We start from the raw sequence: 27,440 nt of genomic DNA on the forward strand, positions 1-27,440 counted from the left end.
TTGGAGGGGGCATGGGGGCCTGGTCCTTTCTGTTTTTTTCTTTGCTTCTGCTTTATCATGAGAACAGCTGTCTCTCATATACCATGATATTCCATCTCATAACAGTCCCCAGAGCAACCATGACAAGGCATGTTCATGTGTATATAGACAGGTGTGTATGCTCGTGGATTCCTTGTCTCTCTCTGGGTGTATGTGTAGAACAGAAAACAACTTCACTTTTTCCCACTTATTGAGCCATGATCTCTCTTAGAACTCTCCAAGTGGGTTAGGCTAGCTGGCCAGAGAGTCCCAGGCATTTGCTCATCTCAGCCTTTCCAGTAGTATAAGCAGCACCTTAGATGTTTGTTTGTTCATTTGTTTTTTTTAGCCTGGGTTTGAGGGCTAGAACTCAGGTCTGATTTCAAGGCAAGCACCTCGTGACTTGAGTTATTTCCTTTCTCTGCCTTTCACCATGAACCGTTTCTTTAGGTGAGGGAAAGTGGTTGGGCTGAGCTTGTTAGGATGCCAGGGCAAGAGTCTGACCTTAGGAACTCTGGTAACAAGGCGTTCAACAGGGAGGAGGGAAAGAGAACTGATTGTAGAGGTACATGGATGCAGTCAAGGCTACAGCTCCTTCGAGGAGCATTTGGGTGACTGGGCAGCAGGAAAGGAGCAGTTGCTGAGGAAGAAGGCATGGATTAAAAATTACTCCAACAGTCACGTGCTATGAAAGAACACTCTATGTCAACTTCCAAAGCCCCATGACAAAGAAGGCCATACACATACATTCACCAAGCACACTGCTTGGGAACTGTGTGGACTGGCTGTAAGGGAGTACTGACTCTTCTCCAGAGGCTGCCGATGCTACCTCTGTTATCCTGAGGCTTAGGGTTGATGGAGTCTAAAGGTCCATGCAGGTTAGTGATATTTTCCCTTAATTCCCCAACAGCCACAGAGGTTGAAAGTGAATGATTAAGCCAGGGGTGGTGGCACACTGTGATCCCAGCACTCAGGGAGGCAGAAGTAAGAGGATCTCTGCAAGTTTGAGGCCAGCCTGGTCTACAAAAGTGAGTCCAGTACAGCCAAGTCTACACAGAGAAACCCTGTCTCAAAAAAAAAAATAAATAAAAGAAATAAAAGAAGGAAAGGAAGGAAGAAAGGAAGAAACAGCTGTTAAAGGCCCAAGATAAGTGTGGCTCTCAACTCCTCCATGACAGCACATTGTTCCACACTCACGATGTCCTGCAGCCACGGTCTGTCACACGGGGGGGGGGGGGGGGGGCGCGGCCTCTGGTTCTCAATGATAGATCTTCTAAGGCAGATGTTTAGAGCCACCTTGCCAAAGAAGCACTGAGTCCTCCCTTGGGCCCACAAGACTACCAAAGGCAGAGTAGAAGCCTGGCACCTGTACCTCCATTTTTATGTCTGTCTCCTGCAGACACTCGACTGTTGGATTGTAAAGCATTCTGTTCAGACCCCCAAAAGACACCTAAACCTGAGTCACCATGGATTCCAGGAACAACAGGCTGATTGAAAATCTTTTTGACGAAGACTGAAACTATTCCCAAGCACTGGTTACCTGACAGGCTACCCCCAAATGAGGGCTTTTATCTATATCAGTGAGGCTGAACCCTAAAACAGTAACAAGCTTATGGGAATCAAATTGCTCCCTCCAAGCAATAAGGATGTAGCTTTCCTGTTGCAATTCTTCCCGTGTTTAAACCCAAGGCTCAGGTCAGCACTCTACAGCACATGAATGTTTTCTCAGTGTGGTGAGCCCAGTTCTCAGGAAGGTTTTCTGGCCTGATGTCACTGTGCTCTTTAGTCCCCAGTGTCCTGTAGCATGGTGTCTTTCTGACTGACTGCTTTGTGAGTGGGATTACACAGATATTATTGTCTATGTGTCCGCTCAGGTGTGGGGTCATCCTCCATCCTCAAAATGGAGGAAAACTGGATAAAGTGGAGTTTCTCAGACAAGCCACAGTTTGAGAAAATACAATTTTACCCAATATGGAGTAATTAGGTCAGGGCACAACCTGATCTTAACAGTTACTACAGCACATGAAGTAACTAAGGCCCATCTCCTGCTCAGTCATACAAAATCAGTGAAGTTATGGCTGGGCTTTCCATACACATGTTCTCGACCCAGTCTTCCTGAGTATCCTGAGTCTGTTGTCTCATTGGAGAGTAGCTCCCATTGGGCCATTGGCAAGATAAAATGAACTGGCATAGCGGTAGCTCTTTGAGCCATGCTGGGTCCTTAAGGAGTACTACGGCTTGCTATTACTGTTTGTGGTGGTCTGATCTTCTCATCCCACATGATCTGTGGGGAAGGAGGCCTGATGGGAGTTGGGGCTGGAAGCAGCATGCCACCGTTACTAATCGATTGGGCGACTTGGCAACTTAACTTCTCTGAGCTTCAGTTTTCCTCCTGAAAATGCAGATGATAATCGCTCCCACTGCACAGTCTGATGGAGATCAAACGAGATAATGTGCGCAGAAGCACTCTTTCAAATTTCAGACTGTTGAAGACCAGTCACGGGGTTAACACCCTCTCCCAGGCCTCTCATACAGAGGGCAGGCATAGCTCTCTCTGCTTGACAGAGAACCCAGGGTAAAGGGACTCTGGTCCACCCCAGTTCTCCTGGGTGTCTGGGGTTGAGTCTAGCCTGGGATGCTGTTTCTGCCTCAGCAACTTCTTCAAACGGCCAGGTCAAATGTCCTGTCCTGTTGTGCTGGCTTTGAAGCCGCATAAATCAAAGCAAAATCCTCTTCCTGCCAGATTGCTGGGGTCTAATTGCCTCTTGTTTCAGAAGTACAAATAATTAAAGCAGGAGCTCTATTTTAACAGACCTCAGGTCAGGCTCAGCATTCTCATCCTTGGTCAATGTCCCCACCTCTTCTTAGCTAATCTTGGAAAGAGGAAACTGTCCTGGGGTGGCTCATTTGCATCAAGACCACTGTAATTTGTTAGCAAATGGCATTTCTTTTAATTGCAGAGAAACATCCTGAGTTGAGAGAGAAGACTGGCAAAAACCCTTTCCCTCTCTCCTCCCAGGAGGAGCCCTGCTCACACCTTTTCAAAATATAGTCATAAGAGTTTTCTCTAGTCAAGGGCATCTCTCCTTGCCTACAAGGCAAGGGGAGTTACTTGAGGAAGAATTCTCATCCAGCAGACAGGACAGTGCATTTGGGAAAGCTGGCCTGTCAGACCCCGTCCTGGCCATGAGCAAGTTCACTAGCCTGGAAGGAAGACAGCGTCGTCACGTGTGTGACAGAGCAGACAGGGTGTTGTAAGAAAGCTGCAAAGTTCTTCATGACCCATAGTCTGCACTGCTTGCCATGAGCATGCTGTGCCCAAAGCACAGAGGAACAAGTCTGTCTTTTCACAGTGTCAGAATTTATTGAATTATGATCAATTCATAATTAACTGTTTCTATGAGAGCAATTTGTCTAAAAGCCCCCCCTGTTCTGGTAGCCTGACCAAGGCAAATACAAGTTCTTTATTTCAATCTTAATTGATAATATTAATTCTCCTACCACAAAGCACACAGTGACTGTTTGTGTGTGGGTCACGGAATGAAGAGAAGTTAAAGGGGTTGGTGTGGAGACCAGGAGGTTTCTGAGAAGGCTGTGAAGAGTCCTGTTGATGAGATCAATAACCAGGCCAGTGCAGGAGCAAACTGCTGCCAGGACTCCTGGTGGGGTTGCTGGAGACAGGTGTGAGCGCCAAGTGGCACAGTTCAGTTGAAAGGTAAAAGGTCAAACCAGGCCTAGACTGGAGATGGGCCAGGAGTGAGAACGGAGGGTCAGGTCCAGGCAGGAGAATGGTGCACAGGCAGGAATTTGAGTGGTCTGCACCAACAGCCGGGACCATGACAAGTCCTTGTCACATGCACTGGGTATCAGATGATAGGTTGGTTTGAGCCACGCCATCACAGTGCTGGGTGCCTATCATGCCATGGGGTCCCAGGCAGGAGGTTAAATCCTTTCCTCAGTCTGGTGTGTTTGGTAAGTTCTTGAAACTCATTTTCCTGATATGATCTTAATGCACCCAATGCCCTTGCAGTTTCAGTTCTCCACAATAAACTTACAGGATGGCGCCTTTCTAGTCCCATGAATTAGCCACACATCAGTCTGCTGGATCAGTAGATCTCACCTGTGTACAGTTTGTGGGTCCACTCACAAGCTGCATTGACCTTTCTCCCCGAAAGTGGAATCAAAAGCTATTTGTAAAAGGAGTCTCCTCGTGTTAGACATAGACGGAGAAGCCACTGTTTCATACAACATGGGGTAGGTAACTCAGAGGAGGGCATAAGCTGTTCTCAGTGTAGTTGAAAGACAAGGAAAGAAATGGAGAGCAGACACAGGCTCCGCTGAACCTCAAAGGTTCACACGACTTCTCCACTGCTCCGCACCCCATCCTCATCCCACAGCCCACCTTCTGCTCCTCTGCTCACATCCTGGTCTTGTATTGCTGGGAGTGAGTAGCCAGTAGCTGTGAAGGTCACTGGGGATGGACCCTCCCTCATCAGTAGAGTGTATACTAGAGCTGGGCCATCAGGACTTTGATTATTGGCCAAGTAAAATGGGCTCTGAGTCATTTCTGGCCCTGGAGGGAGACATGGCATTCTTCCCCAAAGATCATAAGATTATTTTCCAGCCAAGGCCTTTCTGGTAAAAAGCAAAGATACAACATAGTCAGAGGTAGTCCAGGAGGGACTGTCAATCATCAGCACGGAAAGCTGACTGTTCCGGAAACTTTAAGACAGTATAAAGTCTACCTAAGCATTGGTAGGGCCTGGTGGCCCCTTGGCCATTGTGCATTCTCATTTCTTGAGGATGCTCTACTCTGCTGTGTAATAAGCTGTTTTCTATGTTAGTCTGTTGTCATTTGAATTCTTTTGGTAGAGAGACCAGGGGAAGGCAGGGATCCTGGTAACAGAATCTTTCAAACTAGATCCTTGCTTCTTCCGTGTTTCCTGGAGCTCTGCACTCTAAAGAGAGCAAATTCATTGCATCACCAGCTCCCACTCTCCCACTTGTTTGCTGTGTTCTCTCTGCTTCAGCTCTTCCCTGAATGACAAGGGTACACGATCTACTAGAAGGTTACAGCTTGGGGTGGGTTGGGAACCCTGTGATGTAGGAATGCCAGTAAAGCCTCACATATGTCATCTGCAAACTGTCAGTGCACTAGCCTGAAGGTGTGTGTCCCCCCCACGCTCACATGGTGATGACAGGAGTTGGGATGTTTAGGGGATGTCATGAGGGTTCTGCCTTCCTAGAGTAAATGCCCTTTGCAAAAGAGGCCTGCAGGACCTCAGGTTCAGGATGGGGAGGAGGAGCACTCATGTAGAGTCTGTTTTCTCCTCTACCTCTATGTGGGTTCCAGGGATCGAACACAGGCTTGGAGGAGTTTGGAGAGGAAAGGGTTTACTCGACTTACACTTCTGTATCCCTGTCTAAGGAAGGAAGTCACAACAGGAACTAAGCAGGGCAGGAAGCTGGAGGCAGGAGCTGATGCTCACTGGCTTGCTCCTCATGGCCTGCTCAGCCTGCTTTCTTATAGAACCCAGGGCCATCAGCACAGGGTGGCTCCTTTCCCGATGGGCTGAGCTCCCCTTCATTGGTCACTAATTAAGAAAATGCCCTCCCTGTTTGCCTACAGCCTGATCTTACGGAGGCATTTTCTCAGTGGAGGTTCCTTCCTTTCTGATGACTCTAGCTGTGTCAAGCTGACATGAAACTGGTTAGTACAACTGACCCCTTGTCAGCTTGACACACAAACACATCACGATTAAGTCACCTTTCTTTTTCATTCATCCCAGGAGCTCACATTAAAAACAAGTAACTTTAAAAGTTCCCCAGTCTTTACAAATTCAAACACATTAAAAATTCAGTCCAGTTTCTCTTCAAAATCCCAAAGTCTCTTTTTTAAAAGTTTGAAATCTCTCAACTATGGGTTCATGTAAAAATTCAAAATTAAGGTAAATACTCCTTACTTCATGAGGGAAGAACCAGGGCACAGTCACAGTCTGAACAAAACCAGACCAAACTCCAACTGTATAAATAACCCAGTGTCCAATGTCTGGAATCCACGCATGCTCTTCTGAGCTCCTCCCTCTGCAGCACACACCTTGTCTTCTAGGCTCTGGCTGGTTCCACTCCACTGCTGGTGTTGTCCTTGATGGTTGTCCTGTGGCACTGGCATCTCCAAAATACTGGCTCCTTTGCTGCAACTGGGCTGCACGTTTCATAGGCTCTCTTCAGGGTGCTTAGCCTCAACTCCTCTAAACTTTAAAATTTGGGACTTGGACTGCCTTTCCTGGCCTATCAGAGTGCTAAACCTCAGCTGCTCTCCATGACCCTTTCATGCTTTTAAAACCAGTACCCCCGGTTGACGTTTTAAAGACCAGAGTTTGGCTGCCATAGAATAACTGTGGCTGCCTCAGGAACACAGTTTCGGTGCTCCCAGGAAACACTTCCCAGAAGATTTTGTCTCAGTGATGCTGGTCTCTTCTTAATCACCAGCTTTAGCAGACTAGCATCAAGTATCCCAGTAAAGTAAAGGGTTCACTTTAGTGTTTGCTGCTCTGTTAATCACAGCTGATTCTTCAGCCCCAGCTAACCACAACAATTCTCTGAAACTTCATTAGTTTTATTGTCTGCATTGTCCTCAAAATTCTCATCTTCCAAGCTCCTACAGAACAGCTCACCAAACATTGAATACTCAGTGGCCTTTTTTGTATAAAATTCCAAAGTCCTTCCACAATCCTCCCCAAGACAACACAGTCATGTCTGTCAGAGCCATACCCCACTTCTGGTACCAACTTGTTCTGGTTGGGGTTTCTAATGTTACAAAGAAACACCATGACAAAAAATAGCAAGTTGGGGAGGAAAGGGTTTATTTGGCTTATATTTCCCTATCACTGTCAGAGGAAGTCAGGCCAGGATTACCAGCTCAGGGATGGCACTGCCCACAGGTGGGTGGGCTCTCCGCAATTGATCACTAAGTAAGAAATGCGCTACAAGCTTGTCCGTAGCCGGATCGTAGGAGGAATTTTCTCAGTTGAGGGTCCCTCCTCTCTGATGGCTCTAGCTTGTGTCAAGTTGACATAAAATCACCCAGAACATATTGTCTGTAATAAATAACACTTTTCGTTTTGCATATAATGTATGTGCTTCTCTCCCATTAAGCTTCCCTTCTTTGTTAGTTGTTTTTGCAGGTTCAGGTGCTGAGGAGCTTAAAGGGCAATATCTGTGCGCCAAGCCCACGCTATTTCCTGGGCTTGTGGGAAGACGTTTTTTCTAACATTTGGAACTTAGCCAATGATAAGGAATTACACTTGTCACCACTAAACATTGGCGTCCAGTTTCTCACATCCCCAAATAACCTGGTTATTATTTAAAAAGCCTTCCCAGGTTCCTCCCACAGGTTATAGAGTTCCAGTGACAGAACAGGGAAAGGAGGGATAAGAAGGAAGAGAAAGCTTGTTTTTCTGGAATATTAAGAGTAATCATTGTTTTTCTCTGGGAAAAATTATCCCTTCCTACCACATAGACTGGATGACAAGCCTTGCCCAAGGCTTCAGAGCACCAGGCATGAGCCTCTAGGCTACCACAGCAAGAACAATGCACTGGACAACATCCAAACAGCAGCTCTTGAAGCTGGGATGTCTCGGATCGAGTTCAGTCATCTTGGTAGTCTGGAGTTCCAACCTGTCTGGAAGCACCTTGTTGCTGTGTCCTCGTCCTCTGTGCCCCTTATCCGTAATGACGTAATCACTTCCATAGAAGGCTCATGGGAAAGGCATGGTTGCAGGTGTGTAGGGCATCCACAGGCAGGAGCAGAGATGAATGCGGCAACTTGGCTCTCTTTCTGCTTTTTATTCAGCGTGGGGCCACAGCCCACAACATGAAGACAAACATTCGGGGTTACTTTTCCCACCTCAATTAACCCAACCTAGAATGTCCCTCAAAGGGGTGCCCAGAGGCCTGTCTTCTACATGAGTCTGGATCCTGTTGACAATATTCATCAACTATGGAAAAAGTGACACAAATGTGATTAGCTTTCCCTGCTCCCGGTCCAGTATCATATTCCCTCCACTCCCCACCCCCAGCTCCATCCCACGTCTACACACAGCAGTGAGCACCCTGAGCTTGCAGGGTGGTGTTTGCTGTCCCCGGGCCTCTCAGTGAGAATGCCAACAGCATGGTTCACTCTTGCACTGAAGGACCAGGGTGGTAAGCATTTGTACCACTCAGACATATTTGGAGTCAGGTGTTGAGGTCGGTCCAGGATCCTGACACTGCGGGCATCCTCCAGAGGTAACACAGGCGTAGGGCTTGTCTTGATGTGGCTGCACATGCTTTGGGTTAGGCACATCATTCAGATGAGGTGCTGAGCATGCTCCAAAGGGAAGGGCACAGGCCTCATGCCTGTTTACTTGTGGTTTCATGAACTTTCCTTGTCTGGGTAGAGGCAGAACTGGTTAAAAGTAGTTCCTTCTAAAGTGGGGCCAGGGCCTAGTGACCAAGGTGAGCCTTCGCTGAGCATGCCTGCTAGACCTGACATTGTTCTAGACCCTTCAGTAGTTCAGAAACTCAGATACATTTCCCAATTTAAGCAGGTCTCCTGGCTCACGGGAGACAGCTGGAGGGAACCCAGGCAGTTGGATCACAGATCTGCACATACTGATGCTCAAGTCCCCACCTGTGTGTGCCTGGCCTATCTGTGTGTATCTATACTTGCGGTATAGCAGGGAAGGGCATGAAATAGAAGGAAAACCAAAAAGGTTTCAGTTTCCGTGCAGCTTTTCCTTCAGCTGGCTCTGCCTTTTAATCAGGGAACTTTGCCTTTCTATGAGGTTAGAGTAGCAACATGAGCCCCACTGGGGACTGAGTCACGAATGTAAAAAGCTACAAAGGCCCGTTGTTATTAAGCCTGTTTTCATTAAGATGATATTCCAGTTACTATGGATACCTAATAAATTAGTCTAAAACTTATGGACATCAAAGAATTATTTACTATGTTCTTACAACCCACAGGGCAGGAATCTCAGTAGGACATTTCCTAAGTTCAGGGTCTCAGCTGGAATAGTTGGTGAGTGGGAGCAGAAGTCATCCATGACCCACAAACAGTAAGGGGCAGAACCCTCTGAAGACCTGCCTCCCCGCAGTGAGAAGACCTGTCCTCTCAGTGAGGGCACAGTTATCGGAAACTCCCCATCTGTACCATGGGGCTGCTGCTGGCCCCGTAGAACCCAGCCAGACGAGAGGACCGAGATGAGTGTGTGTGTAGCCACTGCATACGGCTTGGGATCCTCATGACTTTATGGTAGAAAGAGAGACAGAGACAGGGAGAAGGAGGACAATAAAGCCCCCCTTTGTGGGAGAAATTTACTCTGTGAAATGGTCCCTGGTTATGAGGCTGCCTCTTCTCTATAGGAAGGAAGATAAGTCGAAATTATTGCAGACTTTCTTCTGTGGTGCTGGGGATGGAAGCTCCTGGGGCTTTCCACATGATGGGTGCACACTCTGCAGACAAGCTGCATTCAAACCTTCAATCTCTAGCATTCCTGATAGTAGAGCAATTGGCAGACTTGAATCTCCACAGTCCTGTTGACCTGGCTTTCTCTGGGTACTTACAGAAACAAAGGCGGCAAGAAGCCCAGGACCAAAGCACCATTCAGCAACTCATACTCCACGGGCCCTGCCACACTAACACCGACTTACTGTTCTGCAGAAACAACCTACTATGGAAAACAAGGAGGAAGCTACAGAATATGCTGAACTTTTGGCTAAGAGGATGAAGGAAGCCAAAGAAAAGCACTGAGAATAGATCACCAGGAGATGCGGGCTGTTCTCGGCGAGACCTTTCGCTTCTGAGTCCAGTCAAAGGTAAGTCTTTAAGAGTAACAAATAAATGATCATACCTTGAAAAAAAAAAAAAAGAAGAAGAAGCAGACTTCCCCTCACCTTCCTGCTTTGCTTCAGCAGACTGGTGTTTAAGGGAATTCAAAGCAAACTATGGGTTTTACGTGTTTCTCTAGGTATTTCCGTACATGTGTGTGTTTTAAACTTGTTTTCCCTTGTTAATCTGTCATTTGTCACCAGAGTCTGGTTCAAGTAAGATTTAAGCAGCGTAGAGAGAAGAGTAAGAGCCCTAGCTCATTAGTTTGACTCACATGTTTTTGGTGTTGTCATTGTGTAAAGGGTAACGTCTTTCCATTTCAATAGTATTCAGTAAATCACATGCACTGTGAAGCATCTTATCCTAGAGCAGGCTTTGTGTGAGCCGTGTCCCAGCTGAGCACCGTGTTGATGCTCTGATCACAGTCAAGGCTAAGCTCGGACATTTGGTAAACTAGATGTACTAAACTGCATTTTGCACTTAGTGATACTTGCAAGTTATGATGGATTTATTGGGATACAGCCACTGTAAACTAAGAGCTGCCTGTATTTTTCATGCATTACATTTTTCTGTTGTGAATTTGTCTTTTGCTGACCTGGTTCCTGGGGCCTTTGCGGGATGTGAGACAGGCAGAGGAAACCTTCCCTCCCTGGTGTTTTCTAGGTTTGTTTCACCTCTTACCATTGGACCTTGCTCACAGCCTTTCTCCTTTCCACTTCCAACTGTGTTCAGTTGCTGTGAAAAAACACCTGACAAAGCAGCTTAGTGGATGAGGCTGAGCCAGTGCTCACTTACGGGGGAGGGGAGGAGAGATGGGCTCTAGCTGTGGCGACAGGAGTGTGAGGCTCTGTTACCTCCACAGTCAGAAGCAGAGAGACGGATGCCGATGCCCAGCCCCTCACTTCGTATGTGGCCCAGGACCCCAGCCCAGGCATGTTCTCACCTCAGTGAAAGTTCTCTGGAAATGTCCGCACGGTCAGGCATAGGAGGGTACACCCTCGCGGTGATTCTAAGCTCTGTCATGTTGACAGAGAAGACCTTCACACTGTGACCAGCGTCCCTGTCCTCGCCAGTTTCTGACATTAAAGCTATGGTCACAAGCCTGTTTTTCAAGATGTTTATAAATCCCCACCCTTGCTTGTTAGATGGCTCTTCTGTGTGTAGCCACTGAACTGAGTGGCTCTCAATTCTTAAAAACCTCTCTTATTCACACAGCTGGGTGTTTGTTTGAACCAACTCTCCCTTCCAGGGCTCACTTCAGTATGTAATTATGGCCTTATCACTCCTGTTTTGGATAATCACAAATTTCCAAATGGAGCTAGACTTACAGACAGTTTTGAGCTGTCTAGTTATCAGCCCTAGAATGATGTAATTTAGATATCTGTAGGGGTCACTGGCTTCTTTGCAAACTGTTTGTATTCTTTTGTACTTGTTTTTCATATAATTTAAGAAATATGAGAACAAGTTCAAGAAATTTTCAAGTGAAAATTTGATTACTGCCCTTTAGAAAATTGAATCCCATTAAGTTTTACTCATCTCTGCACTCCCTTAATTTTTAATCCTTTTTCTTTTTCTTAGATTATACAATTTCCTTTATTAACTCACATCTCAGAGGTATAAACAAGAACATTTTGCAGATAAAAACTGAAGGTGTTGAGTTGCTAAAGCATTAGTGATTATTGCATGAGAGTTTCCCTGGGTTTCATGACAGTGAGATCATGATGAGTTGTGTGGCTAGGTGTTCCTAGCTGGGAATAAGGAATCATATTTCACCTTACTCCCATCAGAATGGCTAAGATAAAAAACTCAAGTGACAACACATGCTGGAGAGGATGTGGAGAAAGAGGAATCCTCCTCCACTGCTGGTGGGAATGTAAACTTGTACAACCACTTTGGAAATAAATCTGGCACTTTCTCAGACAATTAGGAATAGTGCTACCTCAAGATCCAGCTATACCACTCCCAGGCATATATCCAAAATATGCTCAAGTATACAACAAGGACATTTGCTCAACCATGGTCATAACAACTTTACTTGTAATAGCCAGAACCTGGAAACAACCCAGATGTCCCTCAGTTGAGGAATGGATACAGAAATTGTGGTACATTTACACAATGGAATACTTACTACTCAGCAATTAAAAAACAAGGAAATCATGAAATTTGCAGGCAAATGGTGACAACTAGAAAAGATCATTCTGAGTGAGGTATCCCAGAAACAGAAAGACACACATAGTATATACTCACTTATAAGTAGATATTAGACATACAATATAGGATAATCTGTACACCTAAAGAAGCTAAGTAAGAAGGAGGGCCCTGGGTAAGATGCTCAATCCTCATTCAGAAAGGCAAACAGGATGGGCATCAGAAAAGGGAGAAAACAAGGAACAGGACAGAAGCCTACCACAGAGGGCCTCTGAAAGACTCTGCCTTGCAGGGTATTAAAGCAGAGGCTGAGACTCATAGGCAAACTTTGGGCAGAGTGCAGGGAGTCTTATGAAAGAAGGGGTAGATAGAAAGACCTGGAGGGGACAGGAGCTCCACAAGGAGAGAAAAAAATATCTGGGCACAGGGGTCTTTTCTGAGACTGATACTCCAACCAATGACCAATCATGGAGATAACCTAGAACCCCTGCACAGATGTAGCCCAAGGCAGCTCAGTATCCAAGTGGCTACCCTAGTAAGGGGGAACAGGGACTGTCTCTGACATGAACTCAGTGGGTGGCTCTTTGATCACCTCCCCTGAGGGGGGAGCAGCCTTACCAGACCACAGAGGAAGATAATGCAGCCACTCCTGATGAGACCTGATAGGTTAGGGTCAGATGGAAGGGGAGGAGGACCTCCTGGATCAGTGGACTGGGGGAGGGGTATAGGAGAAGAAGGAGGGAGGGTGGGATTGGGAGAAGAGGAAGGAGGAGCTACAGTTGGGATACAAATTAATTGCATGAGAGTTTCCCTGGGTTTCATGATAGTGAGAATCAGGATGAGTTGTGTGTAATAAATAAATAAATAAATTTTAAAAAAATAAATCATTCCCAAGGGAAAATTCCTCAGCACTCAGCACGAAGAAAGCAAGAACTTTCATGGGTTTGAGAGGCGAGAGTAAGTAGACAGTGTTGGAAAAATCTCTGGCCTTCCTAGCTTGAGTCTGTCCGAAGTGACATTATCTCTCAGGGATCGGGGAAATGGATGTAATGCGACTTCGCCATCACATCCACATTGTGGGTCAGGATAGATCTGTGCCCACCTGTCTGACATGGTCCCCCATCCCTCACTCATATGAAGATTATCTGAAGCTTTGCTTTTGCATAGAGGAATCTGTGTAGTGCTCTGGAGAACATGTTTCTCCCCAACTTTCTACGCTTGTTCTCCACATCCTGATGTAGCCCACCTCCGTGGTGTGGGGGTACAGAGAACAAAGAACACCAGCGGCGCATGGGAGGTGGTCATGCAAGCATGTGTTCTAAATGGATTGTCCCAGATACCTGAGAGTCTGTGTGTGCTGCCTGTGTTCTCTCTCTTTCTTTCCTTCCCTTTCCCTCCCTTTATCCCTCCCTTCATCTCTTGCTTCCCCTCCCCTCTATATTTCTCCTGGAGACTGTGCAGTCCTACCTGACCTAGATCTCACACTGTAGACCAGTTTGGCTTCAAATTCAAACTCACTGGCAATCCTGCCACTCTCTCTCCAGTGCTGAAACTACAAGTGTGGGTCACTACCAGCTCAGTTACTTCTAACAGCTGTGTGCTGAGAAATGTGCCGTCCAGAGATCTCTAAGGAGCTCCATGAAGCAAACCCAGAGCTGAGCTGGATCACTCTCACTCTCCTAGCTGTGCCCCCAATGCCAGCAGGTGTCAAAGGGTCCATCGTGACTTAGGTCTGCAAAGGCCACCATCCATTAGCCACACTGTACTGAGCTCACATTTAATTCTGACAAAGAACAAATCGAAAGAATGGCGAGCTTGATGTTTTTTCTGCACTGCTGGAGAGGAGTGTTGAGCATACTGTTTTGACACAGCACCTCAATTAGGCCTTGAGGATAGGTAGTACATGCTCAATGAAACAGACCGTATGATGACGGGAAGAATTCGGCAGCATGGTTTGAGGTTTAGTTTGATGTTCCTCCACCAGGGATCCACCAGTCACAATAATTACATTGCTGTCTTTTCATAATATGATTTATTTAGATGTTGCTTTATGAATTAATTCCTTCTAATTGCTGCTCCCCTCGCTGTAAATCAAGGTTTCTTGCTTTCTGTAGTATGGCAAACATGATCCTACGGTGCAGTAATTAGTCCAATTAGGAGGCACGGCAGATGTGGAAAACCAATTAGTTTCAGGTCTATGTCCCTGTCTGTGCATCCCAAGCACTGTTCAATTGAAATTTAATAGCAACTTAATAAAACATTGTTTTAGTCACAAACTGTCTCCTCCTTCCAAGCTCTCATTTGTTTGTTTATCTGCTCATTTTAAAGAGAGACAGTGCCAACTTGCTTCATGCTTCACCAGTCTCTTTCTGTGTGAAGATTACTGTTATTGTTTTCTCCCTGTGATTGAAGTGGGGGGATCCAGGCTTGAAGAGGGAAGCAGACACTATTGGTCTTGAGGAAAGGATGAGGCTTGGTCATCTCTAACCTTCTTTTCCAAAACCCCTGGCTTGATCCAAAGACTTACACCATGAGAGTTGAATGTCATGTTTTATACAAACACACATAAATGAATGCATATAAATAAATGCAGATACAGACACATGTACACACTAACACAGACATGCCTATATCACACATGCATGTACACACAGCCTGTTTGCTGCCTATCTTAGACCATGCTTAGACTCCCAATGTTGTCTGCCAGTCCCACTAGGTCTTCTCTTGCACAAGCCTGAGCATGACACAAGGGACATCTCTAACACTGAACCTATCCAATTTGGAAATTGGCAGCAAGTGAACCATTAACCTTATAGGTTTCAAAGATAACAACTTATCATAGCAACTTTGAAAGTATTAACTCACAAATCACCAACAAAACAACATGGGTTACCAATCCAAATGTTTGTGTTGTAAAGTGAAATTTACTGTATATGACATCAGCCAGTGACATGAGGGTTATCTCAGGCCTCAGGCTGGCGTAGAACTTGTGATGGTCATCCATAAAGTATCCTGTGCCCTTTGATAGAGATCAAAAATGATCCAGGAATGGGAGAGGGGCTGACCGGCTGGTTAAGCCTTTAGTCCATCTCCCTTGCAAAGCATGAGGCAGAAGAAACACGTTTCATCTCGTGGAAGGGCTACAGAGAGCAGAGTCCAGGAGAAAGGCTCCTTCCACTTCCTTTCACTCCTCAGAGAAGGAGGAGCAGAGCTAAAATCAGCTTCTTTGGAGAATAAATCTCTAGCTCTGGGACATCTACATATGAGAATTATTCTTTAAAAATCTATCAGCAAACAATTACAGCAACCAAAAACCCCTCTTGTGGCTCGGTCTGATAGGTGAGTTACTGAACTTTTGATTTATGTAACTCATTATCATTGCGCAGTAGCTGCAGCGATACGCTCCATTTATCTCTTGGATCATTATGTGGCTGGCTTTCTCCGTGTTCTGGAAGCAAGACCTTGATAATAACCAGCAAGGGTAATGCAATTAGTAAGAAAGTGGCCTTACTGTGTTCAGTCAGCCCTTTGGGATGTGTGCATGTGCGTGTGTGCATATGTGCCTGTGTGTGTCTGTGCGTGCGTGTGCATGCTGAGCATAGGGCAGGCGTGAGGACGCAACATACAAGAGCTAACTAACCCTCTTTGGAGACTAGTGACTCCCTTCTCTCCTGAATCAGCAGGTTCTCTGTAGATGCTGGGAGAGTCCAATCAGATGCAGGCTGCAGTGTGGGGAGCAAAGGACAAGAAAAAGTGTCACCATGGAGAATGGATTGCCACAAATCCATGGTGGGTTTTAGAGGATGGCTGCCCCTGTGACCTGGAAGATGAAGCTATTCATCCCAGCTCACAGGACACGATTATTGCTCTTCTGATTGTCTCTGTTCCTTGGGGACACTGTGACAGCGCTCAGGTTATAAACAGCCGGCCACCGGGGGTGGCTGGTGTACCAGCCTCAGGTGATGGAGAAACACGAAAGCTGGAGCTGAAATTGGACAGCAGCTTCCACTGTCCTGAGCTACTCAGGCAGACATACTTTACAGGGCTGTGGAAAAGACAATTGCTAATCAAAGCAACGAAATTTTAAAATTAGACTGTCAAAAAATTCAATGAAGTTGAATTTGAGAAATATTTATTGACAGACTCCAAATAGTTTCAGATAGTGTTGTTCAGACAAATAAGCATACATTGTACTCGAGTGTGTGAATTACTTCAGAATGGCCCACAGTTACAATCTCCCTGGGCCTAAGTGGGGGTTCTAACCGCCTGGAAGACAGAATGGATGAGGGACTCGAAAGGAGCTTTGTGAAGGACAAATGCATGGGCTCTTTCTGGAACATGGTGGGCAGAGGACAGACCCGTAGGGCAGGCACGAGGGGAGACAGAAAGTGCAGGGAGGCCGCTGAGTGGTGAGGTTGCTCTGGACAGCTGGGTCTCCAGCTTGAGTCTCAGCACATCAGGGGGCTGTGAAAGCAGCTGTCCTAGCACGAGGGCACTGGGGTCTGTCTGGGTAGAGCCAGGGCAGTGCCAGAAGCCTCAGCCAGCACTGTAGTCCTATAGGGGGCATTTTCTTTTCTTCTTTAAAAATATGTGTGTGAAGATGTGTGTGTCTGAGTGTCTGTGTGGGTGGGTGTTCATGTTGAGGCCCAAGGCCAACATCAGGTGCCCTCTGAAATTGCTCTTCATTTACTTAGTTAATTGTTAATTGTCTCTCACTGCACCTGGAGCTCACTGTTAGTCTAGGCTGCTGAGACCTGCAGGTATCTGCCAGGTCCTAAGGAAACTTGGGACAAATGGCTCTTTGTGGTGCTTGTTAGCGGAGCAGAGGCTGGCCCTCACACCAGCTCTCCCAGCAACATGGGTGTGTGGCATGGAGGCCTCGCTGGCACCCCATCTCTTCTCAGCCCTTCTCACCCTGCCTCCTGCCCTGAACGTCTTTGCTTGCAGGCTTCCCTCTGCCAGCTTCTCATTCTCCATAACCCTGATACTTTGACTGCCGCCCCTAACCCCCTCTCTCTTGTCGTCTTTGCCTGTTCTCTGTCTATGCCTCCACCCCACTCCATGGCCCAGTCCATGTTCAGTCTGCTGCTTTCTCTGCTCTGGACTCGTCCAGACGCCTCTGGCTGGACTCTCCCTTGTATCTACAGTTAAAAGTTTCCCCTTAGCTGTTACTTGGCGAGGTCATGTGGTCAGCTCATACAGCATCCTCCTGTCTCTACCTCCCCAGTCCTTACCTGTGCCTCCAGCTTTTATGTGGGTGCTGGGGACCCGAACTCAGGTCCTCACCTTTGTGAGCGGACACTTCCCTACTTACCCACCTCCCAACGCCTGTTGCTATGTCTTCACCTAGACCGCCTTCTTGACCCTCTGGTGTGCTAAGCGATTGCTCTGGAAATGAAATAAGTCACCTCTCTTAAGAGCCATTTATTAGCATCTATCTACTAAGATAGACGGGCCCAGGAGCACACACCCTGTGCAGTCTTATCTACAGCAGCAACGCTGAATTATCCCGAGTCCAAAGACTTGCAGGCTATTGCTATAAGGTAAGTTTTGTAATAACAGAACAGTGTGTTTTTTCTCAGTTGCTAACAGGGGAGGGGAGGATAATAAAAATAGCAGTGATTTAGGTTTTCTTCAGGGGGCCCCCGGGGAATAAGGTGTCCACACTTCCCCACTGATCTATTACCTGGGAAGAATGGGGGCCAGGACAAAGGCTGGGAGGCTCTTTTGCTGCTTTCCCCAAGGGCTTTCTCCGAGAACCGCCTCTGGGGCATCTGCTTTCCCAAGCAATCAATGCAGCCATGAGAGTGAGAAATGAGTAACAGCAACTGCTTAGCACCCATTCTTCCTTGTAATTAATACCACGTGGCTCTGCAGCCAGCCCAAGCTGTCTGCCGGAGAGATGCTCAGACAGGGAATCAGGCAACAAACAAACAAGCAGAAAAAGGCTGTGTGCGCATAATCTTGCAAAATCCGAAAAGGCAATAGTTTACCTCCAAGTTGTCTGTACCCAAAAGTTACCACTGGGGGCTTAGTTTGATCTTTTCTTCTGAAAAATCATCTTAGATATTTTTTGCAACCAGGAGGAACACACTCTTAATTGTTCCATTAAAAGAAGTGTTGAGATGTTACTAATTGCCAAATGCAATTAAGTGTGGCAACATGTCACAGGTAAATTAATGAGAAGAGGCCAGGTGCGTGGTGGGGGTGGGTTCAGTGCTCATGAGGTGGGAATAATTGTGACTCTTCCTGGGGGCACTCCTGCTTGTCTGACTGTGCTGTCACCCATGCCCTGCACTGGGCCCGTTTTAGCTTTGAAAAATGCCTCCCCCCTTTTTTTCTTTATTGTGTGTGTGCATGTGTGTGCAAGCACATGTGCAATTGTGCACATGCGGAGGTCAGAGGTCGGGAGACTGGATCTGGCCCTGTCCTGACTTAAGTGAGATCACACGGGCTGTAGGGCTTGGCAGCAGATACCTTGGGTCCGCCCCTCTGCCTTCCTCTCAGTTTCTAAGGACTTCTGATTCACCAGTGACAGTGGCTAGGGCTGGTTTTAGCTGCTCCCCTCAGAGCTTCACAGTGATGTGAAAGGAGTTGAGGATGTGAAAAGGAAAAGACAATTATTACAGCCCAGAAAAGGGGGATAGTATTATGGTCACAGATGAAACCAAATGCAACCTTGTCAACAGTTCAATGCCATGGCAGAGGAAGAGCCACCATGCCTGAGTGTCTTGGGGGGATACTCTGTGAGACTAGATGTCTTTCAAGATGATCGCCAATGAGCTCAGTGGCTGAACTGGTGTCGCAGGTTAGCTATGATTTACATAGCTTCTTTGGTTTTACATCTCTCTGTCTGCTCTTCTTCCATGCTATGCGTAGCATAGGGTATGATGAAGACCGTTTCCACTTAGCTAAATCAGACTGTGTGCCTGGTTTTAATGAGAACATCTCCCACAGGTTCTGGCATTTGAGTATTTGGTCCCTCGTTGGTGGAGCTGCCTGGGGAGGCTTAGGGGCTGTGCCCTTGCTTGAGAAAGTGGGGGAGGGGTTGAAAGTTTAAAGACTCAGGCCATTTATGTTGCCTGTCTTGGCTTCCTATATGTGGTTCAAACTTATAGATACCCTGTCCCCAAGTCTGTTGCCCGATGCCATACTTTCTTATATGATAGGCTCTTATCCCTCTAGAACTGTAAGCCCAGGGGTGCTGGATAGTTTTATGTTAATTTGACACAAGCTAAGTCATCTGAGAGAGGGAACCTCAGTTAAGAAAATGCCTCTATAAGCTGGGGTTGTAGAAAGGCCTGTAGGACATTTTTAAAATTAGGGTAGATGGAAGAAGCCCAGCCTGTTATCTGCGGTGCCATCCCTGGGCTGGTGGTCCTGGGTAAGGGAACATTAGCCAGCCCAGGCAGGCTAAACATGGATCTGGAAGGACTTGTCTTTCTCTCTGATTGCTGAAAACTATTAGATTACATATCTAAAGCCAGCCTCAGGTCTGTTCTCTGATTTGGCCACTTCCTTCTCTTGAGGCTGACTACCAAGGTCCAGCTATCAAAAGCCCCCTTTTGGCCACCCTAATTAACATGCCTAGTCAAAATTAAGTACTTAATCCTAATATGGGGGTTCCCCCTTTACCTTTATAAATTACCATTTGCCTATGGGTCATGTCTGTCTCCTCTCTCCAAAGGCTGTCCTTTGTCCCTCCAGGACAAATACCCCTTCCCCAATCCCTTGTTCCTTTCCCCCTTCTCTCTCATTTTCTATCTCCTGTCTTTCTCTCTTATTTCCTCTACTTTGTCCCTCTAGGGCAAATAAATCTCCTTTGTGCTGAGAACTTGGTCTTGGGGTGTCTTGTGCTGAGTATCAGTCCTTTCACTGGGTTCTGTAAGAAAGCAGGCTAAGCAAGCCATGGGGAGCAAGCCAGTGAGCAGCACCCTCCATTGCCTCTGCCTCAGCTCCTGCCTCCAGGTTTCTGCCCTGTTTGAGTTTCTCTTCTGACTTTCTTCAATGATGAACAATGATATGGAAGTTTAAGCCAAATAAACCCTTTCCTCCCCAACTTGCTTTTTGGTTACGATGTTTTATTACAGTAATAGGAACCCTAACGGAGACACCAAATAAACCCTTCCTTCTATAAGTTGCCTTGGTTGTACTGTTTTATTAAAGAAATGTAACCAATTCAGAGCCTTCTGGCAATGGGGATAGAATCCTGTTTTTATCCTTTTTTCCTCTCCTTTTCTTTGCATCTCCAACACCTCACACAGTTCCTGGCACATGTTCAGAACTCAGTATTTAATGAGTGAACAAAACACGATAACTTAAGTGGAGAAAGGGAACTGCTTTGTGGGAGGAGAAATGCTGGAATTGCTTGCAGGAAGTAGAGAGGTGAGTTAAAGACTCTGAGAAGTAAGCATGTTAAAATGGATATTAGAGCCATGATGGAAAATGCACCAGACAGCATGTTCTATGGAAGGTTCTAGAGACAGCAGAGTTACACACATTTTCAACAGCAGTTCATGGGGGTTCCTAACCGGGGTAGAAAGCCTGGCTACCAGCCATTACATCACCATGCACCTGGACTCCCCTTGAGAGCTTGGACTGTTAGATTCGCTCAGGCAAGAAGGCTCAGCTTTCTGCTGATAAGAAGAAAGATCTAGAACCAGATGGACTAGAGAAGACAGTCTACTCAAGGACCTACACTCCTGGCCTCTGACACAATGGCACCAAAACATTTTCCAGCTCACACATGGACTCCCTGTGGCATGCTGGTAAAGGAAAGCAAAGCAAAGTGAAACGAAACGAAATGAAATGAAATGAAACAAGACAAAATAAAACAAAACAAAACAAACCCCCTTGTTTTGGTCTAGATTTGGGCGCTTGGGGAGTGAGACAGCAGAGCTACTGAGTGACCAAAAAGATTAAAAATTAGCAGCTATTATTAAGGCCTGAACTATGTGGGTGGAGAAGTCTAGTAATGCCCTGAGGGGAAGGACCGCCTCGCTGCGTTCTTTCCCCACCCACTAGAGATACAGTTGCTAGGAAACTGGACCCTCCCCCTAGGGAGGGACACCTGGGCATTAATGGTCTGGAAACCTTCCTATAGCCAATTGATTCAAAATGTAACACCTTGACCAATAGATGCGTGCCAGGCAGGAATCGCCCCTGCCTTGGGCATGCTGGAATGGACCAGAATCTATAAATCACCCCACTAACCTGGGTGCGGCGGGCTCAGCTCCCACCGCTTTGGCGGTGGGGCTGTGTAGGCCCAGGCTGCAGCTTGTAATTAACAATAAAAAGACCCTCATGTGTTTTGCAACGGAGTTGATTCCTGGAGATCTTTTGGGGGTTCGCGAACTGGGTATAACACTACAGCTCTCCCCAGGGGTGAACTTGCAGGCCAGCAATGAGGGAGATGTTTCGGTGGAAACGGCTCTGGAATTCTACCTAGACATTTACTTACTGTGTAAAAATGACATGAGGTTGGGTTGTGTACATCATGGACCATGGAGATTGAATGGATCAGTTGGCGCACGAGGAGCCCTGTAGAGAAAGAAAGGAAGGTTTGAGGACAAGGGGGTATGGGCTAGCAGCATGAGACGGGGCATTGGAGAGGAAGGTCTGTGGTGTGAGGATCTTTGTATCTCTTTTATCCTGGGAGGGAGAGATTCTATAGGACCAGGTCTGAAAGGCTTGTTTAGGGTCTCTTACCAGCTGACCCTGTGTTGGTGCAATCAATAAGTGCATTTGACCACACTGTTGATGATAAAGGCTGTGACTAGGCACAGAGCATGGATCCCCAAGGTGGATTCATCTATTGTCACTGCCAAACAATAGTCTGTTAGCGCCTGGGCTCACAATTCATTAGCTTCCTCAAGGAAACCAATCAAACACTGTCTGGCAAGCTGACTTTCATTTTGGAGAAGGCAACATTTTATATGTTAACCGGCATAGACTTAAATTCCAGATGTGGATTTGCCTTTCCTGTCCACAGGACTGCCACCAGCATCACCTGCTGAGGAGCCTGTCAGGCATCCAGTCCTCGGGGGTAGACTCCCCCATAACATGGCATCCATCCGAGAACCATCATTTATGGAAGAGGTGAACTGCTGAGGCTTTGACTACCACACATGCGGTCATACCACACATGGCACCAGCCACACAGTCGATCTGGTAGAGTGGAATGGCCTGTCCTTTCAAGGGATGGGGCACTATTGCTCAGGAAACAGTGCATACTTTAAATAAAAAATGTATATACGCCTGTGTACCTAGTGGGTGGAATGCATAAGTGCAGAAGCCAAATGGTGGAAACTAGAGCCTTGCTCTTAGTGAACCACATGGGGAACATGTTTATTACACACACAACTTAGGGTTCCCATAGGCCTGACTTCCCAGAGAGGAAATGCTACTGCCGAAGGGCCCAACAGGAGCCTGTGACTTTTAAGCTGTGACTCTATATACTCAAAACCTCTTGTGCTTGAGGACCAGGAGGAGGCAGGAACAGGAACCTCCATTTTGGCCGAAGTGAAGTGATTTACCCAAGGCTATTGCAGGTTTGACACTCATGCAATTCACACTGCCTTGCTAGATGCCTTCTGGGCTGGTTTTAATAGGAAATGGATGGGTACAGCAACCCTGCATAGCAAGCAGGAACACAAACCTTTCAGATGTAGGGTTTGGCTCATGCCACAAAGTAAGAATGGCACCAAGAACAGCGAGGGTATCAGGGGAGGGAGCTCCTGACACCAGCTGTCACACAAACGCCAGCTGCAGAGCATGGGGGGGGGGGCTGCAGCTGTTATCATTCTACCGAGTCCTCCCCTGAGAAAGAAGGTCTCTACAAGTGTGGAGAACCTTCTCCTAGAACTTGGATGAAGATCAGATCAAAGTGGCCCAAGAGGGGATGTATGAATGGACTGATGCACCCCCCATGTGGTCATCCAGTCTCTCAGGGGAAACTGTCTGCTAAAGAGAATATGGTTCCACATTAAGCACTTAGCCTCAGCCAAGGAACAGAGCCTTGCTAGTGGTACCCATAAAAGATGTACTACCCTGAGGGATGGAGGCCCCACCTACCTATCCCTAACTCACCATACCCCTAAAGGGCCATCCAAACCCCAGGATGGGTTTCTGGCTCCAATGAGGCTTTCATTGCACCAGTATTCATTTCAGTTCCTCCTTCCACCCAAGTTTGTCTTTTTCCTCTCTCTTCTACAGGAGAGCAATCCTTCAGTGATATCTAGGTATTCTGCTTAGCTTGCTGGGGAATTCTACTCCTTGATAAGTCTTCCAATTGTTACCACAATTACTCCTCCTATCAATTATACCTCCTGTATTAGTAGACGCTTTAGTCTCCTAGTTTGTTGTATGGCTTACCCTGTACTTTCAGGCTTTCTTCACAATGCCATTACCTGGGAAGCTTCCTTGCTTCTGATTCATTCTGCCATGAGTTCAAGGCCCCTCCTTACCATCTTTCCACATCTCTGCGTTGGCCTCATTGCATCTTGGTGGCTGTCAGTGGGTTTATATTTCTCCCTCTAGTGAGCACCCAGGTGTTAGGGACAGGGTCCTGCCATTTTTCCCCAGCTGTACTATCAATACCACTCTTGGCTTATCTTCAGCTCTCCATCCTCCCCTGCTTGCTGAAGAATAGAACACGTTTAGTTTTACTGCTGGGAAAATGTGCACAGGTAATCTGAGATGAGCTGTCATCATTGTCTGATTATTCTGGAGTATGCCCTTGTCTGCCCCACGTAAGAGAAACCTTCTCGGCACTGCAGAGCAGGCAGTTTTTTGTTTAAAGTTTATGTTTCCATCTTTCTGTAGAGCCTGATATTCTAACCATCGCTTCCCTCTGAAGGAACTTGGTGAAGTGTTGTGTAACAGTTTCCTCCAAGATTAAAATATAGAAGGAACTTTTTAAACAGGAAGGTAAACAGCTCAAATTATCTTCAGGAACCCCCTAAAACTGACCAGATTCACTGGGCCTTTCTTGCCTGAGTAAATAATAAAAACAGCTAAGAGTCACTTTTGGAGGAGGAAAGCTGAGTTACATAAAACACTCTCAGGTAAATCACCCATGCTGGAAAGACTGAGAAACAAATCATCTGCCTGGAAGAGGCAGAAATGGACTGCCTGGAAGAGAGTTAGACCAACTAAGGCACATGAAAAGGGCACTCTCCAGCCTGCTGAGCTGCCAGTGGGCTCCTAGCTTTGTGAGCTGTCACCCACATTGATACGGCTTTGCTGTTTATGAGTCATTTCTGCGCCTGTAAGTAATTCCAATGAAACTCATTGGTTCACCAGGCTGGGCCGGCTGATATCTGTTCTTGCTCTGTGTGGGCTCGCCTGGAGTAAATAGACATGTTCAGTTACACAGCAGTGAGCACTGCAGCTGCCACCGCACAGAACAGGGGACTGGCCTGCGCGGTCCTGGGAAGGGGCCACCAAAGCTAACACACCTCCTTGGTTTTTTACCACCATTAATCTTAATTTGTAGAAAGTTTATTTAGCTTTAAAGTTTTACTGCAAGTATATGTTCCGTGTTAAACATATCTGCCCAGGGCTGCCCTGCTTTGCCTTCCCCACAGTTTCCCCTCCTGTTAGTGTTTTCTCTTTAGACTGTTTTGTATCTCCTTCCATGTCATATATGAATACATGCTTTAATGTCTCTATATAAAATCTGGGAACCACAAATGAAATAAACCATCTGATATTTGGGGTTTTCTTCAGATTGGCTTAATTAATTTACTACAGTTATTACTAGTTGTAACCATTTTCTTACAAATGACATAGCTTTGCTAATTTTTTAATGGATGAGAAAAATTCCATTGTATATATGCCCCATTTTGCTTAAGCGTCCCTTTGTTGCTGGATGCCCATGTCAGTTTTATAGTTTAGTGGTTGCAAACAGCCTTGCAGTAAACTCTGGTACGCAGGGGTCTGTGAGGTGTCAGCTGGGAGCCCCCAGGTGACACCCAGGAATATGGCCACCCTTTACTCCACAAAGTCAGCTCTGGGAAAGAAGGCTGAGCTGGCCACAGTGTGTGTGACTACCACAGTGTTCTCTTCCTGGAGGGTTGCTCTTTGACTCTCATTTTTAAAGTAAGACAATGGAAGGTTCTATAGAAGGTCCAAGAAACTATGCGCCTACTGTAAAGACTCTATTTTCGAAAAGATCTTCAAGAATCCTGCATCTGACAGAGGGCTAATATGCAAAATATATAAAGAACTCAAGAAACTAAACACCAACAAACCAAATAATCCAATTAAAAATGGGTACAGTGCTAAATAGAGAATTCTCAAGAGGAATCTTTAATGGCTGAGAAGCACTTAAAGAAATGTTCAGCATCCTTAGTCGTCAGGGAAATGAAAATCAAAACGACCCTGAGATTCCATCTTACACCCATCAGAATGGCTAAGATAAAAAACTCAAGGAACGGCACATGATGGAGAGGCCGTGGAGAAAGAGGAACCCTCTTCCCCTGCTAGTGGAAGTTTTTGTTCAACAACTTTGGAAATCAATCTGGTGCTTTCTCAGAAAATTGGGAATTGTTCTACCTCAAGACCCAGCTATCTCATTCCTGGGCACAAACCCAAAATATGTTTCACCAAACCACAAGGACATTTGCTTACAAGGACATACCAGCTTTATTTGTAATAGCCAGAAACTGGAAACAACCCAGATGCCCCTCAACTGAAGACTGGATAATAAAAAAGAAAAGTGGTGCATTTACACAATGGAATACTACCCAGAAATTAAAAACAAGGGCATCATGACATTTGCAGGCAAATGGATGGAACTAGAACAAAGACCCAGAAGGGCTCACATGGTATGTGCTCACTTATAAGTGGATATTAGCCACAGAGTACAGGATAGACATCTTACAAACCACAGACCCAAAGAAACTAAGTAACGGGGAGTAGGGTGGGGATCGGGTGTGGGGAACGTGGGGATGGAGGGTGAGAATGCTAGGAGAGAGGAGGGACATTGGTGTTGAGCATCTCTGGGACAAGTTGAAGACCTGGGGGAGGCTCCTGGGAAGATATGGGGGTGACTCTAGCTGAGACTCCTAGCAGTGTGTGTGGGGGATCCTGAGACTGAAATGGCTACAAACTGTAGCTAGGCAGGACTTCTAGTAGAGGGGAGAGGATGCCAACCCACCCCCCAAACCCTCAACCCAAAATTTGTCCTGCCTACAAGATGTGCAGAGACAAAAGAGTTTGAGGAAATGGCCAGCCAATGACCAGCCCAACTTGAGAACCACTGCATGGGAGAGAGCCAACCCCTGACATTATTAATGACACTCTGCTATCCTTGCAGACAGGAGCCTAGCATAGGTGTCATCTGAGAGGCTCCATCCAGAAGCTGATAGAAACACAGAGACCCACAGCCAAACATTAGGCAGAACCCAGGAAGTCTTGTGGAAGAGTGGGGGGAAGGATTGAGGGAGCTAGAAGAGTCAAGGATACCACAAGATGACCTACAGAGTCAGCCAACCTGGGCCCATGGGGCTCACAGAGACTGAACCACCAACCAAAGAGCTTGCATGGGATGGACCTAGAACCCTACACATGAATCTGATGGGCTGCTTGGTCCTCTAGTGGGTGTCCTACCAATCGGAGCAGGGGCTGTCTCTGACCTGGACCCTGTTGCCTCCCTTTGGATCCCATTCTTAGCAGGGCTGCCTTATCTTGCCTCAGGGAAAGAGGAGACACTTAGTCCTGGTGGAATTTGATGTACCAGTGTGGGTTGGCACCAGGAGGAGAGGAGGGTGTGGTGTTGGGATTGGGATGTAAAATGAACAATAAATAAATTTAATGAAGACTCTTTTTGTTTTAAATTACATATTTAATAATTTCGTGATTGTTCTCTCTGAACTTTATTCTTAAGGAGACTAGGATTTTGGCTTTTGTTATTAGGATTGTTTCTCAGCACCAAGCACTGAGTCTTCAGTTTATCAACAGTGCTGAATACATGTTTATACCTCATTAAACATGGCAGATATAAACCTGCTTATAAATAATCATCTGGTGGTTGGACGTGTGTCTTAGGGAGGAGAGGAGCGTGACCCCTCCATTCTCGCTCTATGTCTGCTCTAGGCTTCACCCCTGTAGTTCCAATCAACAGAGGAAAGGGTGAGAAGGAAGGGAGGGACACACCATGAGGCGAAAGAGAGGCCAGGGAAGAGCGTGTGTGCGCTGCTGCAGATACTTGGTGGGAAGAATGCTAGAGACGGCAAGCACAAGCCTTGGATGGCAACTGGGAGGCCCACAGACACTGTGGCTCAAGGCCAGAGCTATTCTCTCAGCCAGGGCTGGGAGTCTAGGGTCAAGGTGCTGTCATTGTCATGGCTGGTTTTCTTGAGGCCCCCCTTTTGGCTTTGGATGGCTCCTTTTCTTT

The 27,440-nt window shown here is 46.5% G+C and overlaps 1 long non-coding RNA gene across 1 annotated transcript in view; it reads left to right on the forward strand.

The window, feature by feature from the left end:
• Positions 1-27,440, forward strand: part of LOC132646517 (uncharacterized) — a 97,236-nt gene that overhangs the window by 8,956 nt on the left and 60,840 nt on the right. Inside the window, exon 2 of the long non-coding RNA XR_009584816.1 lies at positions 9,725-9,879. This is a non-coding gene — a long non-coding RNA (uncharacterized LOC132646517). The remainder of the gene's footprint in view (positions 1-9,724; positions 9,880-27,440) is intronic.

This window comes from Meriones unguiculatus, chromosome 11, assembly GCF_030254825.1.
Source record: "Meriones unguiculatus strain TT.TT164.6M chromosome 11, Bangor_MerUng_6.1, whole genome shotgun sequence".
Lineage (NCBI taxonomy): Eukaryota > Metazoa > Chordata > Mammalia > Rodentia > Muridae > Meriones > Meriones unguiculatus.